Consider the following 17006-nt stretch of genomic DNA (forward strand, 5'->3'; position numbering starts at 1 on the left):
CATCTGTGGAAAGTTCCAGGACGGGTTCAAACCTGCGGAGCCGTGTACCAAGAGAGGCCATTCCCTGGGACTGCGTCTCTCACTTGCCCTATCCCCAGAGCTTGTCTCCGCTTCGAGGTCTCCCTCCTTCAGGGATCTGTCTGCTCAGACAGGGTGAGGCCGGGATGCGGAGGTACCCAGTGAAACCGCCTCAGGAGATGGGAACAGAAAGAATGACAGAGAGGGCCCTCTTGCCTCATCTCCTCGAATGTGCTCTCTGGTTTTCCCCCATCCCATTGGAGCCTGCCAATGGCGTTGCTCTCTCTCTCTCTGCTGTTGTTCCCTGACAACTCTGGCCTCGAAACACTTCTCATGCCCTCAGCCAAGCCACGGAGTTATTAGAAAAGGCAGGTGTGAATAATATTACTCTACCCCACCACACACGCCCAGTTATCTCCTGCGAGGGATTGCCCTCGTTTTTGCAGTTACAAAATTAGAAATAACTCTTTTAATTGCTTCTCTCTCAGGACACGGTGTTCTTTTTTTTAAAAGTGAGTTTGTAAATACAGCATGAGGTGTCATGTGCCTGGAATGCTTTCTAATGTTTGAATTATAATGATGTGAGACAAGGGAATGCAATCCCGTGTACCGTTGAACAACACGAATAACCGGATGGCAACTCATAAGTCTTTTCCATGAATACAGCTGCTGCCACCTCCCGGCTGGGAAATACTTGGAGATTTTGGGAGGGTGGGGCCTGGGGAGGGTGAGGTTTGAACATAAGAGAAGCCATGTTGGATCAGGCCAATGGCCCATCCAGTCCAACACTCTGTGTCACACAGTGGCTAAAAAAATTATATATATATATACATATATACACACACATACACACACACACACATATATATACACACTGTGGATAACAGCCACTGATGGACCTCTGCTCCATATTTTTATGTAACCCCTCTTGAAGCTGGCTATGCTTGTAGCCGCCACCACCTCCTGTGGCAGTGAATTCCACATGTTAATCACCCTTTGGGTGAAGAAGTATTTCCTTTTATCCGTTTTAACCCGACTGCTCAGCAATTCCTTCGAATGCGCACGAGTTCTTGTATTGTGAGAAAGGGAGAAAAGGACTTCTTTCTCTGCTTTCTCCATCCCATGCATAATCTTGTAAACCTCTGTCATGTCACCCCACAGTCGACGTTTCTCCAAGCTAAAGAGCCCCAAGCGTTTCAACTTTTCTTAATAGGGAAAGTGTTCCAACCCTTTAATCATTCTAGTTGACCTTTTCTGGACTTTTTCCAATGTTATAATATCCTTTTTGAGGTGCGGTGACCAGAATTGTACACAGTATTCCAAATGAGACCGCACCATCGATTTATACAGGGGCATTATGATACTGGCTGATTTGTTTTCAATTCCCTTCCTAATAATTCCCAGCATAGCGTTGGCCTTTTTTATTGCAATTGCACACTGTCTTGACATTTTCAGTGGGTTATCTACCACAACCCCAAGATCTCTCTCTTGGTCAGTCTCTGCCAGTTCACAACCCATCAACTTGTATTTGTAACTGGGATTCTTGGCCCCAATATGCATTACTTTGCACTTGGCCACATTGAACCTCATCTGCCACGTTGACGCCCACTCACCCAGCCTCAACAGATCCTTTTGGAGTTCCTCACAATCCTCTCTGGTTCTCACCACCCTGAACAATTTAGTGTCATCTGCAAACATGGCCACTTCATTGCTTACTCCCAACTCCAAATCATTTATGAACAAGTTAAAAAGCATGGGACCCAGTACTGAGCCCTGCGGTACCCCACTGCTTACCGTCCTCCACTGTGAAGACTGGAGGGGAGAGACTTCAATTGGGTATAATGTCATGGAGTCCATCTTCCAAAGCACCCATTGCAATCAGTTGCAATCATGGGAGATCTCCAGCTACCATCTGGAGCAGGGGTGTCAAACATGCGACCCGGGGGCCAAATAAGGCCCCCGGAGGACTCCTATTAGGCCCTCGAGCAACTGGCTGTCATCCACTTCCTTCTCTCCGCTTCTACATCTGCTTCCTTTTTAAAAAACTGTGTTTTTCTGTGTCCTTTATAAAGTTAATATCTCTACTACCTAGTCATAAATAGGTACCCACATGGCCTGGCCCAACCCAACATGGCTGGGCCCAACAAGGTCTCATTTATGTCAGATTCGGCCCTCATAACAAATGAATTCAACACCCCTGATCTGGAGGACTGGCAAACAAGGGGGAAAACACAATGAGGTTGACAGCCTGGAGAAAACTGTGTAAAAATGGATACTCTATTAAAATTCCAAATGCAATGCGCTGATATATATGATTCTATTGAAATAAATTCAGCTTTGAATCTTGCAACAAATTTAGCAGTGACTCAGTATATATATATATATATATATATATATATATATATATAAACACATGATAACAGCACCTTGCCAGAATACAGAATAATTTGCAAAACTATAAATAACCCTCAAGTCACTGATTCAACGATCACGACGCATAATGTCCACAATGAAAGAGACAAGCTCTGCGTCAGCATACAAGAAGGTGCTGGTAAATTTCTTCAACAGCAATAATGGTGCTGAGAGTTTTCTCAGAAAAAGAAGATATTGGATTTATATCCCGCCCTCCACTCCGAAGAGTCTCAGAGCGGCTCACAATCTCCTTTCCCTTCCTCCCCCACAACAGACACCCTGTGAGGTAGATGAAGATACTGGATTTATCTTTGTTGTTGGAAATTCTTTGTTGCCCAAACATCCCCTACCCCTTCAAATGATACCCCCCCCCTCCAATACACATGAAGCTCCCTTACACCAAATCAGCCCACCCGTCTACTCAGGTTGGTAGAGCCAGTTTGGTGGCATGGTTAAGTGCATGGACTCTTATGTGGGACAACCGGGTTTGATTCCCCACTCCTCCACTTGCAGCTGCTGAAATGGCCTTGGGTCAGCCATAGCTCTCATAGGAGTTGTCCTTGAAAGGGCAGCTTCGGAGAGAGCTCTCTCAGACCCACCTACCTCACAGGGAGTCTGTTGTGGGGAGAGAAAGGGGAGGCAATGGTAAGCTCCTCTGAGACTCCAAGTGAAGGGTGGGGTATAAACCCAAACTGAGAGAGCCAGTTTGGTGTAGTGGTTAAGTATGTGGACTCTTATCTGAGAAGAACTGGATTTGATTCCCCACTCCTCCACTTGCAGCTGCTGGCATGGCCTTGGGTCAGCCAGAGCTCTCATAGGAGTTGTCCTTGAAACGGCAGCTTCTGGGAGAGCTCTCTCAGCCCCACCCACCTCACAGGGTGTCTGTTGTGGGGTAAGAAGAAGATATTGGATTTATATCCTGCATTCCACTCCGAAGAGTCTCAGAGCGGCTCGCAATCTCCTTTCCCTTCCTCCCCCACAACAGACACCCTGTGAGGTAGATGAAGATATTGGATTTATATCCCGCCCTCCACTCCGAAGAGTCTCAGAGGGGCTCACAATGTCCTTTCCCTTCCTCCCCCACAACAGACACCCTGTGAGGTAGATGAAGATATTGGATTTATATCCCGCCCTCCACTCCGAAGAGTCTCAGAGCGGCTCACAATCTCCTTTCCCTTCCTCCCCCACAACAGACACCCTGTGAGGTAGATGAAGATATTGGATTTATATCCCGCCCTCCGCTACGAAGAGTCTCAGAGCGGCTCACAATCTCCTTTACCTTCCTCCCCCACAACAGACACCCTGTGAGGTAGATGAAGATATTGGATTTATATCCCGCCCTCCACTCCGAAGAGTCTCAGAGCGGCTCACAATCTCCTTTCCCTTCTTTCCCCACAACAGACACCCTGTGAGGTGGGTGGGGCTGGAGAGGGCTCTCACAGCAGCTGCCCTTTCAAGGACAACCTCTGCCAGGGCTATGGCTGACCCAAGGCCATGCTAGCAGGTGCAAGTGGAGGAGTGGGGAATCAAACCCGGTTCTCCCAGAAAACAAAGCTCTGGCTGATCCAAGGCCATGCTAGCAGGTGCAAGTGGAGGAGTGGGGAATCAAATCTGGTTCTCCCAAGTAAGAGTCCGCACACTTAACCACTACACCAAACTGGCTCTGATTCAGAGAAGGGCAGGGTATAAATCTGCAGCTGAGGGAGGAGGAGAGGAAGATGAAGAAGACTGCAGATTTATACCCTGCCCTTCTCTCTGAAACAGAGACTCAGAGTGGCTCACAATCTCCTTTATCTTCTTCTCCCACAACAGACACCCTATGAGGTGGGTGGGGCTGAAAGAGCTCTCCCAGAAGCTGCTCTTTCAAGGACAGCTCTGTGAGAGCTATGGCTGATCCAAGGCCATTCCAGCAAGTGCAAGTGGAGGAGTGGGGAATCAAACCCGGTTCTCCCAGATAAGAGTCCGCACACTTAACCACTGCACCAAACTGGCTCTAACAAGTATAGCTCTGCCAGAGCTCTGGCTGACCCAAGGCCATTCCAGCAGGTGCAAGTGGAGGAGTGGGGAATCAAACCCGGTTCTCCCAGATAAGAGTCTGTGCACTTAACCACTACACCGAACTGGCTCTCACAAAGACAGCTCTGACCCAAGGCCACTCCAGCAGCTGCAAGTGGAGGAGTGGGGAATCAAACTCAGTTCTCCCAGATAAGAGTCCGCACACTTCACCACTACACCGAACTGGCTCTCACAAGGACAGCTCTGCCAGAGCTCTGGCTGACACAAGGCCACTCCAGCAGCTGCAAGTGGAGGAGTGGGGAATCAAACCCGGTTCTCCCAGATAAGAGAGCTATGGCTGACCCAAGGCCATTCCAGCAGCTGCAAGTGTAGGAGACGGGAATCAAACCCAGTTCTCCCAGATAAGAGAGCAACAGCTGACCCCAGGCCATTCCAGCAGCTGCAAGTGGAGGAGCAGGGAATCAAACCCGGTTCTCCCAGATAAGAGAGCTCTGGCTGACCCAAGGCCATTCCAGCAGCTGTAAGTGCAGGAGCGGAGAATTAAACCCAGTTCTCCCAAGTAAGAGTCCGTACACTTAAGCATTACACCAAACTGCTGAGGGTAGGATTTGGGGAGGGGAGAAGCCTCAGCAGGGTACTGTGCACTACAGCCCACCCTTCCAAGCAGCCATTTCCTCCAGAGGTGCTGATCTCTGCCAGCCAAAGATCAGTTGTAAAAGCAGGAGATCTCCAGGTCCCACCTGGCAACCATAGCCTCAGCCTCCTTTACTGCCCCTTATCCGTAAACATACAGCTGCCATTTTCTCCAAAGGATCCAATCTCTAGATTCGATATAATTACAGGAGATCCTCAGGCCCCATCGGAAGGCCAACAACCCTCGGCCTCAAAAAATGGGACTTCTTGTTGTATCTGTTGCAACAGACTCACACAGCCACCTCCCTGGAATGCCAGACCAACAGGCCTTGCTCCAAACAGGAGCCAGCAACTATTTTTAAACCAAGACACTTGTTGTGGCCTTCCCAAACATATGTTTCCAGATGCTGTGTTCGGATGTGGGACTTTCCCGCCATGACTCTCCTTGGAATCTGGCCTCCTTTGCATCTTCCATCTTCTTCTCTCTGAATCATTTGCAGCTGAGCAAAACAAACCCTGCTGAGGCGTGGCCGCAAAGGAATCATTCCGACACCCTCCCAAAAGCCCGGAGGCCCAGCCGGTATTATTCCTAGCTATTCAGCTCTGGAATGTCAAAGCCTGAAGACTGCTGATCCACCGGGAGTGGGCCAGATACCTGTATGAGTGCTCCATCGTTGCCTCACCTGAGTTTCTGCAGCAAACGTTTGGCCCCGGTCGCCATGGCGAAGAACGAGGACTCATCCGTCTGTCACGGCCCTCGACAGGGGATGAGGCTGAGGAAAAGATAAGACAGATAAGCGCCATGGAAAGTTATGTAAACCAGAAAAGTTTTGTAAACCAGTTCAGGCGCAAAGTTAATGATGCACCGTAAACAATGGAGGGAGAGAGGGGTATAATTAAGCCGGGAGTGAGGTAATGGAAAAAACGTGGCTGACTTAGAAGGGACTGTCCCGTGGGACTCTGCAGACAGGATGGAGAGCTGGGAGGCAGGAGTGAAACTGGGGCCTCCGTTTTCAAGGAAAGGTCGAGAACAGTATGCTTTCTGTGATGTCATGAGACGCTCAGGAACATTCCAGCTGCTCGGCAGGAAACTGAAAGCTACAGAACGTTCACAAGCCCTCTTCTGAAACTCTCTGTCTAGGGCTCTGTATTCTTGGTGCTTGAGGGGGCACCGTGGGAGGGCTTCTAGTGTCCTGGCCTCACTGGTGGACCTCCTGATAGCACTTGGGTTTTTTGGCCACTGTGTGACACAAAGTGTTGGACTGGATGGGTTATTGGTATGAGCCAACATGGCTTCTCTTATGTTATGTCTGGGGCAGTGATGCTCTGTATTCTTGGTGCTTGGGAGGGCACCGTGGGAGGGCTTCAAGTGTCCTGACCCCACTCGTGGACCTCCTGATGGCACCTGGTTTTTTGGCCTCTGTGTGACACAGAGTGTGGGACTGGATGGGTCATTAGCCTGATCCAATGTGGCTTCTCTCATGTTCTTATGTTCTTAAGCAGTTTTGCTGTTGTTAGGGAGGTGGAACAAAATCTCACTGAGTGCCCAGGGACGAGTGGGGGCAATTTTGGGGACGTGAGGCAGGTTCTCTAGGAGAATGTGTTAGTCATATACGAAGAACAGGCTAGCTGCCTGGTTGTTTTAAAGAGGGTTGCCAGCCTACAGGTCTGGAGATCTCCCGCTTTGACAACTGACCTCCAGCTGGGAGAGATCAGCTGCCCTGGAGAAAATGGCTGCTTGGAAGGGTGGGCTCAATGGCATCGTACCCTGCTGAGGCCCTTCCCCTCCCCTCCCCAAACTCCACCCTCTCCTGGACCCACCCCCAAAGTCTCCAGGTATTTTCCTAAGTACGAGGTCTTATAAATACTGAACTCTCTCGAGAAGCTAAAACGACTCAACTGAGGCGATCGCCCTTCAGTCGCATTATGAGAAGACAAGAGTCACCGGAAAATACGGTCATGCTAGGAAGAGTGGAAGGCTGCAGGAATAGGGGAAAGCTCAACCCAAGGTGGATTGACCCAATTAAGGAAGCCCTGGCCTTCGATTTGCAAGACCCGAGCAAGGACATTCTGAATTCATAGGTCTCCATAAGCCATAAACCACTTGACAGCACTTGACAGATGCACACTCATGAATACTTGTGTATTGATTTAGAGCCTTTCTATCCCCCCCGACTCCTCAGACTCAAGAGCAATCTCGATGCCTTAACTAGAGAAAACCACGTGGGTTCCATAGAAGACGAAGAATCTATTTATACTGCACTTTTCTTCCCAATGCAGAAGAAGATGATGATGTTGGATTTATATCCCGCCCTCCGCTCCGAAAAGTCTCAGAGCGGCTCACATTCTCCTTTACCTTCCTCCCCCACAACAGACACCCTGTGAGGTAGATGAAGATATTGGATTTATATCCCGCCCTCCACTCCGAAGAGTCTCAGAGCGGCTCACAATCTCCTTTCCCTTCCTCCCCCACAACAGACACCCTGTAAGGTAGATGAAGATATTGGATTTATATCCCGCCCTCCACTCCGAAGAGTCTCTGAGCGGCTCACAATCTCCTTTACCTTCCTTCCTCACAACAGACACCCTGTAAGGTAGATGAAGATATTGGATTTATATCCCGCCCTCCACTCCGAAAAGTCTCAGAGCGGCTCACATTCTCCTTTCCCTTCCTCCCCCACAACAGACACCCTGTGAGGTAGATGAAGATATTGGATTTATATCCCGCCCTCCACTCCGAAGAGTCTCAGAGCGGCCACAATCTCCTTTCCCTTCCTCCCCCACAACAGACACCCTGTGAGGTAGATGAAGATATTGGATTTATATCCCGCCCTCCACTCCGAAGAGTCTCAGAGCGGCTCACAATCTCCTTTCCCTTCCTCCCCCACAACAGACACCCTGTAAGGTAGATGAAGATATTGGATTTATATCCCGCCCTCCACTCCGAAGAGTCTCTGAGCGGCTCACAATCTCCTTTACCTTCCTTCCTCACAACAGACACCCTGTAAGGTAGATGAAGATATTGGATTTATATCCCGCCCTCCACTCCGAAAAGTCTCAGAGCGGCTCACATTCTCCTTTCCCTTCCTCCCCCACAACATACACCCTGTGAGGTAGATGAAGATATTGGATTTATATCCCGCCCTCCACTCCGAAGAGTCTCAGAGCGGCCACAATCTCCTTTCCCTTCCTCCCCCACAACAGACACCCTGTGAGGTAGATGAAGATATTGGATTTATATCCCGCCCTCCACTCCGAAGAGTCTCAGAGCGGCTCACAATCTCCTTTCCCTTCCTCCCCCACAACAGACACCCTGTAAGGTAGATGAAGATATTGGATTTATATCCCGCCCTCCACTCCGAAGAGTCTCTGAGCGGCTCACAATCTCCTTTACCTTCCTTCCTCACAACAGACACCCTGTAAGGTAGATGAAGATATTGGATTTATATCCCGCCCTCCACTCCGAAAAGTCTCAGAGCGGCTCACATTCTCCTTTCCCTTCCTCCCCCACAACAGACACCCTGTGAGGTAGATGAAGATATTGGATTTATATCCCGCCCTCCACTCCGAAGAGTCTCAGAGCAGCTCACCATCTCCTTTCCCTTCCTCTCCCACAACAGTGACCCTGTGAGGTAGATGAAGATATTGGATTTATATCCCGCCCTCCACTCCGAAGAGTCTCAGAGCAGCTCACAATCTCCTTTACCTCCCTCCCCCACAACAGACACCCTGTGAGGTAGATGAAGATATTGGAATTATATCCCGCCCTCCACTCCGAAGAGTCTCAGAGCGGCTCACAATCTCCTTTCCCTTCCTCCCCCACAGCAGACACCGTGTGAGGTAGATGAAGATATTGGATTTATATCCCGCCCTCCACTCCGAAGAGTCTCAGAGAGGCTTCCAAGGCAAGGAAGAAGAAGCAGAGGTGGCTGGCCATGGCTTGCCTCTTCAGAGCCTTCCTTGGCGGTCTCCCTTCCTAGCACTGACCCTGCTTAGCTTCTGATTAGATCAAGCTATACCGTGCTGCCTTCCCTCTCCTCCTAAATAGTGGGCATGTGGAAATTCATTATTACAAGCTGCAGTTCCAGGAGGAATTATCACAGGGTTGCCAACTGTGGGTTGGGTATCTCCTGGAGATTTAGGGATGGGGAGGGTTTCAGGAGGGGAAGAACCTCAGCAGGGTGCAACCTCATCATCATGCCTCCCCTCCGAAGTTTCTGTTTCTTCCATGGGAACTGATCTCTGTTGTCTGGAGTTTCGTTGTCATTCTGGGAGATCTCCAGGCCTCACCTGGGGCTTGGCAATCATCAGTCAGAGAGAGAAAGGATTTGGATATTTTAGTCTTCCCCCCCCCCCCCCCCTTGAGGAGTCTATAAGCTTTCAGGAGCTTAAGAACGCCAATTTCCCTCTCTCTGACCCTCTGTGTTTCTGCTCCTTCCGCCAGCTTCCAACAGCTCTCCGCATTCTGAAAGCAATAAGCCTCCTTAGTCCTCATCAAGCTGGATTTAGTGGAGGGGGGGAGTAGAATCTTGCCTTGCAAATTCTTTTTTTTTAAAAAAATTCTGCATTCCAAAAGGCTTCCCCTGAGTTTACACCAATCGTGGTCCTGTCTGTGCCCCCCCCCTCCCTTTGCGATAGGCTCTCAGCTCTGATGTCTGCCGCTATTCTGGGAATGCACGAGGAATTGGGGTGGGGGAATAATCAGTTTGGAAATCCTTTGCAAAACCTCAGCAGCCCCCCACCCCACCCACCAGGCTACTGAACTCTCAGAAGCTTATGCAGCCTGATTTCCTTCCCTGAGCAGCCACCCACCCCCGTCCTTTTTGTCGAGTGCCTTGAAAGTGCATTTGCACAAGCATAGCCACCTTCAAGAGGAGGTTAGATAAAAATATGGAGCAGAGGTCCATCATTGGCTATTAGCCACAGTGTGTGTGTGTGTGTGTGTGTATTTGGCCGCTGTGTGACACAGAATGTTGGACTGGATGGGCCATTGGCCTAATCTAACATGGCTTCTCTTATGTTCTTATGTTCTTATTTTTTTTTCTAGAGCCTGGTCAGTTTATCAGGCTGCTTACTGAGGAGGGGAGCAGGATCCTTGGTTAATTTGCAGTAGTTTTTTGTACATCTAGAGCAGGAGTGGCCAAACTTGCTTAACATAAGGAAAAGGAAAGGTCCCCTGTGCAAGCACCAGTCGTTTCTGACTCTGGGGTAACGTTACATCACAACGTTTCACGGCAGACTTTTTACAGGGTGGTTTGCCATTGCCTTCCCCAGTCCTCTACACTTTCCCCCCAGCAAGCTGGGTATTCATTTGACCAACCTCAGAAGGATGGAAGGCTGAGTCAACCTCAAGCCAGCTACCTGAAAAACCGCCAGAAATCGAACTCAGGTCGTGAGCAGAGCTTAGGACTGCAATACTGCAGCTTTAACACTCTGCACCACGGGACTCTTTTCAAATAGAAGGAGGAAAAGGAAAGGTCCCCTGTGCAAGCACCAGTTGTTTCCGACTCGGGTGACGTTACATCACGACGTTTCACTGCAGACTTTTCACGGGGTGGTTTGCCATTGCCTTCCCCAGTCTTTTACACTTTCCCTCCAGCAAGCTGGGGACTCATTTGACCGACCTCGGAAGGATGGAAGGCTGAGTCAACCTTGGGCCGGCTACCTGAACCAGCTTTCGCTGGGATAGAACTCAAGACGTGAGCAGAGAGTTCAGAGCACAGTACTGCAGTACTGCTGCTTTACCACTCTGCGCCATGGGGCCGCTTCCTTTAACATAAAAGCCACGTAGAATAAATGTCAGGCGCTTGAGAGCCACAAAACAGTAATGTCAGATGTTTGAGAGCCACAAGGAAGGAAAGCTGGAAAAAAAAGCAAATAAAGATGGGGAGGAAGACAGAGGAAGAAGTGGAAAGAAAGCAACTTTAACTCTAAATGTATTCTCCAAGCCGCCAGCTGGCTTGGTTTGGGGAAGTGATTTAAAGAGACAAATGCCTTCTCCAAGTCAGCCAAGGGGGTGGTGGGGGCTTCAAGAACCACACAATCTGGGTGAAAGAGCCACATGTGGCTCCTGAGCCGCAGTTTGGCCACCCCGATCTAGAGAGAGACCCCTGCCTGAGAGTGACCCCATGAACTGATTCTCATCTGGAGATGCCAACCTCCAGGCAGGGCCTGAAGATCTTTCAAAATTACAACTGAAATTACAACAGCGTAAAATGAGTCCCCAGCTTGCTGGGGGCAAAGTGTAGATGGCTGGGGAAGGCAATGGCAAAACCACCCCGTAAAAGGTCTGCCGTGAAAACGTGAAAGCAACGTCACCCCAGAGTCGGAAACGACTGGTGCTTGCATAGGGGACTACTTTACCTTTTTTATCGTTGGAATTATCTGTCTGGGGCAATAGAGGGAGAAAGCAGAGAAGAGCCAGTTACTCGGGAGGGGTGGGGCTTGTGGGAGCCCTCCAGGGGTCTGATTCGCCCCCCGGGCTGCATGTTTTACACCCCTGTTCTAGGGGCTCCAAACTGGGCGCCTCCTATGCGACTCTGTGATGTTATCAGTGCGGAAGGGAGGCACCAACCTTGCCTAGCGTGCCAGACAGTATAAGACCAGTCCTGGTACAAAAGGAGAAATCCCTGTGGAGCACAAAAACCACTCTTTTACATTCCCAGTGGATAAACTTCTGCAAGAATTCTCCAATGTAAACAATTGTATTGGTGTCCCCGTTGACTTAAAAATATTGTTCTAGGAGGAGCCGTCAAGCAGTCAAGTGCTAAAAGACGAGTGACTGATAAAGGCGTGAAGCCGAAACCGGTCTCCAATACGTCTGAGGCTTTTTCTCTCCGATGACTGACGCACTGGGAGGACTACCTTGCAAGACTGCTTTTGGAAACTTTGCACTTTATGTCCAAACGTTGATTAAGGACAATAGTATGGATGCTTTATTACCACTTCCACAGTGGCTTTCTTTACAAGTGACTTTTGTGATTACTTCATGATTTCTGTACCTTTAATGGACGCTGATCAAATATGATGTTCACTGCCTGCCAGCCTGCCAGCCGCCCTGAGCCTGCCTTGGCGGGGAGGGCGGGGTATAAATAAAAATGTATTTACTTACTTACCTACTTGAATGTAAAAGAGCTATGTAGGGATTTCTCCTTTTGTACCATATCTTACTGTGTATCCTCTGTTGTTTTTTAAGACCAGTCCTGGTCACAGCTGATTTATAAGAACATAAGAGAAGCCATGTTGGATCAGGCCAACGGCCCATCAAGTCCAACACTCTGTGTCACACAGTGGCAAAAGATTTTATATACACACATACACTGTGGCTAATAGCCACCGATGGACCTGTGCTCCATATTTCTATCTAAACCCCTCTTGAAGGTGGCCATACTTGTGGCCGCCGCCACCTCCTGTGGCAGTGAATTCCACATGTTAATCACCCTTTGGGTGAAGAAGTACCTCCTTTTATCCGTTTTAACCTGTCTGCTCAGCAATTTCATCGAATGCCCACGAGTTTATGGCGACCCCCGTAAAGTTTCCAAGGCAAGAGATGACCAGAACCGTTTTGCTGCTGCCTGCCTCTGAGAACAACCCTGGACTTACTCAAGGGTCTCCCAATTAAGTAATAACCAGGGCCCACTCTGTTTCGCTTCCAAGATCTCACCAGATTGGGCAAGCCAGGTCAGACCTGATAAGAGATCCAAGTGGGCAACCGTGTTGGTCTGAAGCAGGAGAACAAAGCAGGAGTCAAGTCCCACCTTTAAGACCAACAAAGTTTGATTCAGAACGTAAGCTTTCATATGCAGGCGTACTTCTTCAGACCAGGGGATAAGGCACAGCAGGCTGAAAAGGTAATAAAAGGTAATAATAAAATAAATAAAATAAAAGGCCATAGAAGGTAATAAAAGTCACCTGCCAATTGGTGTTGCAGCAATACCAATTGGCAGGCAACTTTTAGAAGAAGAAGAAGATATTGGGATTATATCCTGCCCTCCACTCCGAAGAGTCTCAGAGTGGCTCACGATCTCCTTTACCTCCCCCACCCCCACCCCCACCCCACAACAGACACCCTGTGAGGTAGATGAAGATATTGGATTTATATTTCGCCCTCCACTCCGAAGAGTCTCAGAGCAGCTCACAATCTCCTTTATCTTCCTCCCCCACAACAGACACCCTGTGAGGTAGATGAAGATATTGGATTTATATCCCACCCTCCACTCCGAAGAGTCTCTGAGCAGCTCACAATCTCCTTTAGCTCCCCACCCACCCACAACAGACACCCTGTGAGGTAGATGAAGATATTGGATTTATATCCCGCCCTCCACTCCGAAGAGTCTCAGAGCAGCTCACAATCTCCTTTACCTTCCTCCCCCACAACAGACACCCTGTGAGGTAGATGAAGATATTGGATTTATATCCCGCCCTCCACTCCGAAGAGTCTCAGAGCGGCTCACAATCTCCTTTCCCTTCCTCCCCCACAACAGACACCCTGTGAGGTAGATGAAGATATTGGATTTATATCCCGCCCTCCACTCCGAAGAGTCTCAGAGCGGCTCACAATCTCCTTTCCCTTCCTCCCCCACAACAGACACCCTGTGAGGTAGATGAAGATATTGGATTTATATCCCGCCCTCCACTCCGAAGAGTCTCAGAGCGGCTCACAATCTCCTTTACCTTCCTCCCCCACAACAGACACCCTGTGATGACAACCTCTGCCAGGGCTATGGCTGACCCAAGGCCATTCCAGCAGCTGCGTGTGGAGGAGTGGGGCATCAAACCTGGTTCTCCCAGATAAGAGTCTGCACACTTAACCACCACACCAAACAAGCTTATTACCTTTTATGGCTCTCCAGACCAAACGGTCTTCCAATTTGTTACACTGTTTTGCCATGTGAACCTAGCTTTGTATCAGTTTGCACTCTTAGCCCACCAACTGCATGAATTTCAGCCCACTGTACCCTATCCCCTGGTCTGAAGAAGACCTGATAATGATTATTAAAATTGCAGCCACCAAGTGCACTCATTTAATAGGTGAGATTAATCAATTGAAAACTTTTTGATTGATGGGAAATATGTCCCAGTTAATTGAGCTGCAGATAATGTTATCTGGAAGGCAAGTTCTGGGAAACTCTAAGGGAGGCGGGCAGGTGTGAATCTTCAATGAAGGTATTTGTCCTCACTCATCGGTAAACAGATATCATCCATAAAAAACAAAGCCTTCTCTCTTTCTTCGAAATGATTGCTTTTATTCATGTGCAAATGTCGGCAGGTTTTCACCCATTAATCAACTGTAATCCGTATGATTGATAATCTTAGAGTCTCTTTAATTGGGTGACTGACATCATTATCACCAGATCTGACGGCTCTGCTGGACGACGCTTCGTTCTGAATTTTTGAAAAAGTTTCCCATTCAGCGGCATGAATAAAATGTGGTCATTTGCGGCCTCTAAATATTGAAAAGGAGTTTGGGTGTCGTCGAAAGCATCACCACTTGCTGGGTTTGTTGCACGGGTGAATAAAAGAAGACAGGTTTCTTTAGCAATAGTAATATCGGACCAACGAGAAATGGACTTTACTGCTGAGAACATTTCCTGCATAGCAACAAGCTAATTAGTTCCTGGTCTCTCCTGGTTAGCTTTGAATCAGCACACATAGACTGAGATCACTCTATCAGGATCTCTATCAGGATCTCTCGCATTCACCTTTTCCCGGGAGAGTTCCTCTTTCTTTAAAAAAAAAAATTCTGCAACAGGCAGATATTCAGCAGGTGAGGCCAACACTGTACCTCACAGAAAACTGCCTGGTGTGAAGTCGCTGGGGAGGGGATAGTAATTCAAGAATCCACAGGACTAAGTAGGGACTCATTTGCATATTAAGCCACACCCCTGACATCACCATTGTTTCGCGCAGGGCTTTTTGTGTCGGAAAAAGCCCAGCAGGAACTCATTTGCATATTAGGATACACCCCTGATGCCAAGTCAGCCGGAACTGCGTTCCTGTGTGTTCCTGCTCAAAAAAAAAGCTCTGACTAAGATAGAAGTTAGACAATCCCCTGTGTGAATCTTCTTCTGCCATGAACAGTTTCCCCTGCAATCACCCAGTAAGGGTGGTCTTGTTTTTGCTGCAGACAAAGTGGACACGTTTCTCCCTCTCCCGTGTTGCTAGAACATGAGTTCATCCCCTGAAGACAAAAGGTGGAAGATTCAGGACAGAAACAAGGAAGCACTTCTTCACACAGCTCGTCGTTAATTTATGGGACTCGCTGCCACAGGATGTGGTCATGGGCGCCAACTTGGAAGGCTTTAAAAGGGCGGTGGACAAATTCACGGAGGACTGGGCTGCCAGTGGCTACTAATCCTGATGGATATCTACTTCCTCCAAGACCAGAGGCAAGACGGCACTTCAGATCAGTTGCGGGGGGCGGGGGGCGGGGACGCAGGTAGGTGGATGCAGTCTCCCCATTTGTGGCTTTCCTAGAGGCAGCTGGTCAGCCGCTGTGCAAACAGAACACTGGACTAGATGGGCCTCTGGTGTGATCCAGCAGGGTGCTTTCATGTCCTTCCTATTCCCCCATTGCAGACCGCCGATGAAGGCAAGGGGGAAGAAAGATTCACTCGCCTTGTTCTTTTGCATTCCCCACAATAGACATGCCGTTTTGTTTGTTTATTTATTATTTATTTGTGTTATATTTGTATCCTGCCTATTTTGCAGGCTCCAGGCGGCTAACAACATAAAATGCACAATAAACAATAAGCAATATTAAAACAATCAGATAAAATGCAACGGTGTTACTTCAGGCATATAATATTTCCTTTCTCGACACGTACAGGTCCTAGGCCGTTAGTGCTAAAGTGCGATAGATCCAGATTGGCCCTCTCCCAAAAGATGTCAATGGTAGCTCTCCAGATGTTTTTTGCCTAAAACTCAAATCAGCCCCAGCCAGCATGGCTGATGGCTGGGGCTGATGGGAGTTGTAGGCAGATCCAGATGTGGTGGCGACCCTCTCCCAATAGATGTCAACGGTAGCTCTCCAGATGTTTCTTGCCTACAACTCCCATCAGCCCCAGCCAGCAGGGCTGATGGCTGGGGCTGATGGGAGTTGTAGGCAAAAAACATCTGGAGAGCTACCGTTGGCCATCCCAGGCATATGCCATCCGAAACAGTTCAGTCTTGCAGGATAGAAACATAATAAAGAGCAGGATAGAAAAAAGGTTAATAAAGGCCTATATAAATGCTAAGGAGGATTATTAGGCACAGAACAGGCCAATCAATCTTTTCTTTCCTCTCCCCCTCGTCCATTGCAAGGCCTGCTCCAATGCCAACAGACCATTTCGGGGCTAAATCACTTCGTACCTGACGGAAAGGTTCAGGTAGACAGAGCAGGCATACTGGTCTGAAACAGCAACGTTTGATAGATCCAAGCGGGCAGCCGTGTTGGTCTGAAGCGATAGAACAAAGCAGTAGACAAGTGGCACCTTTAAGACCAACGAAGTTTCATTCAGAACAGAAGCTTTCGTATGCTCTTAAGCAGACGTCATCAGACAAAATGGGAATGGAAGCAGCAATTCTTAATATAAGTGGGCAGTGTAGAATCATGGGGATGTTTTTAGCAGATCAAAAGAATCACAAATAGGGATCCGTGTTTGTTAGTGTTAGGACAAAGCAGGGCTGAAACAACACTGGAGGGTGATAAAAAGCAGACTGCTGTCGTAGGCGCTAAGTGCCATAAATCTCGGTAATGTTCTGGCTCTGTTAGTTTAAATAGAGGGCCTGGTTTCTCAAGAGATTATAACATCCATTATAGTTTGCCATTAGAAAAAAAGGAAGACATTAAAATACAGTGGAGGATGGGTTGGTGTATGCAATAAGACAAACAGCCAATATTCAAAGTTTGAGACCGGTGGCACCTTTAAGACCAACAAAATTTC

Source organism: Heteronotia binoei, chromosome 12 (assembly GCF_032191835.1).
Source record: "Heteronotia binoei isolate CCM8104 ecotype False Entrance Well chromosome 12, APGP_CSIRO_Hbin_v1, whole genome shotgun sequence".
In the NCBI taxonomy this organism is placed as follows: domain Eukaryota; kingdom Metazoa; phylum Chordata; class Lepidosauria; order Squamata; family Gekkonidae; genus Heteronotia; species Heteronotia binoei.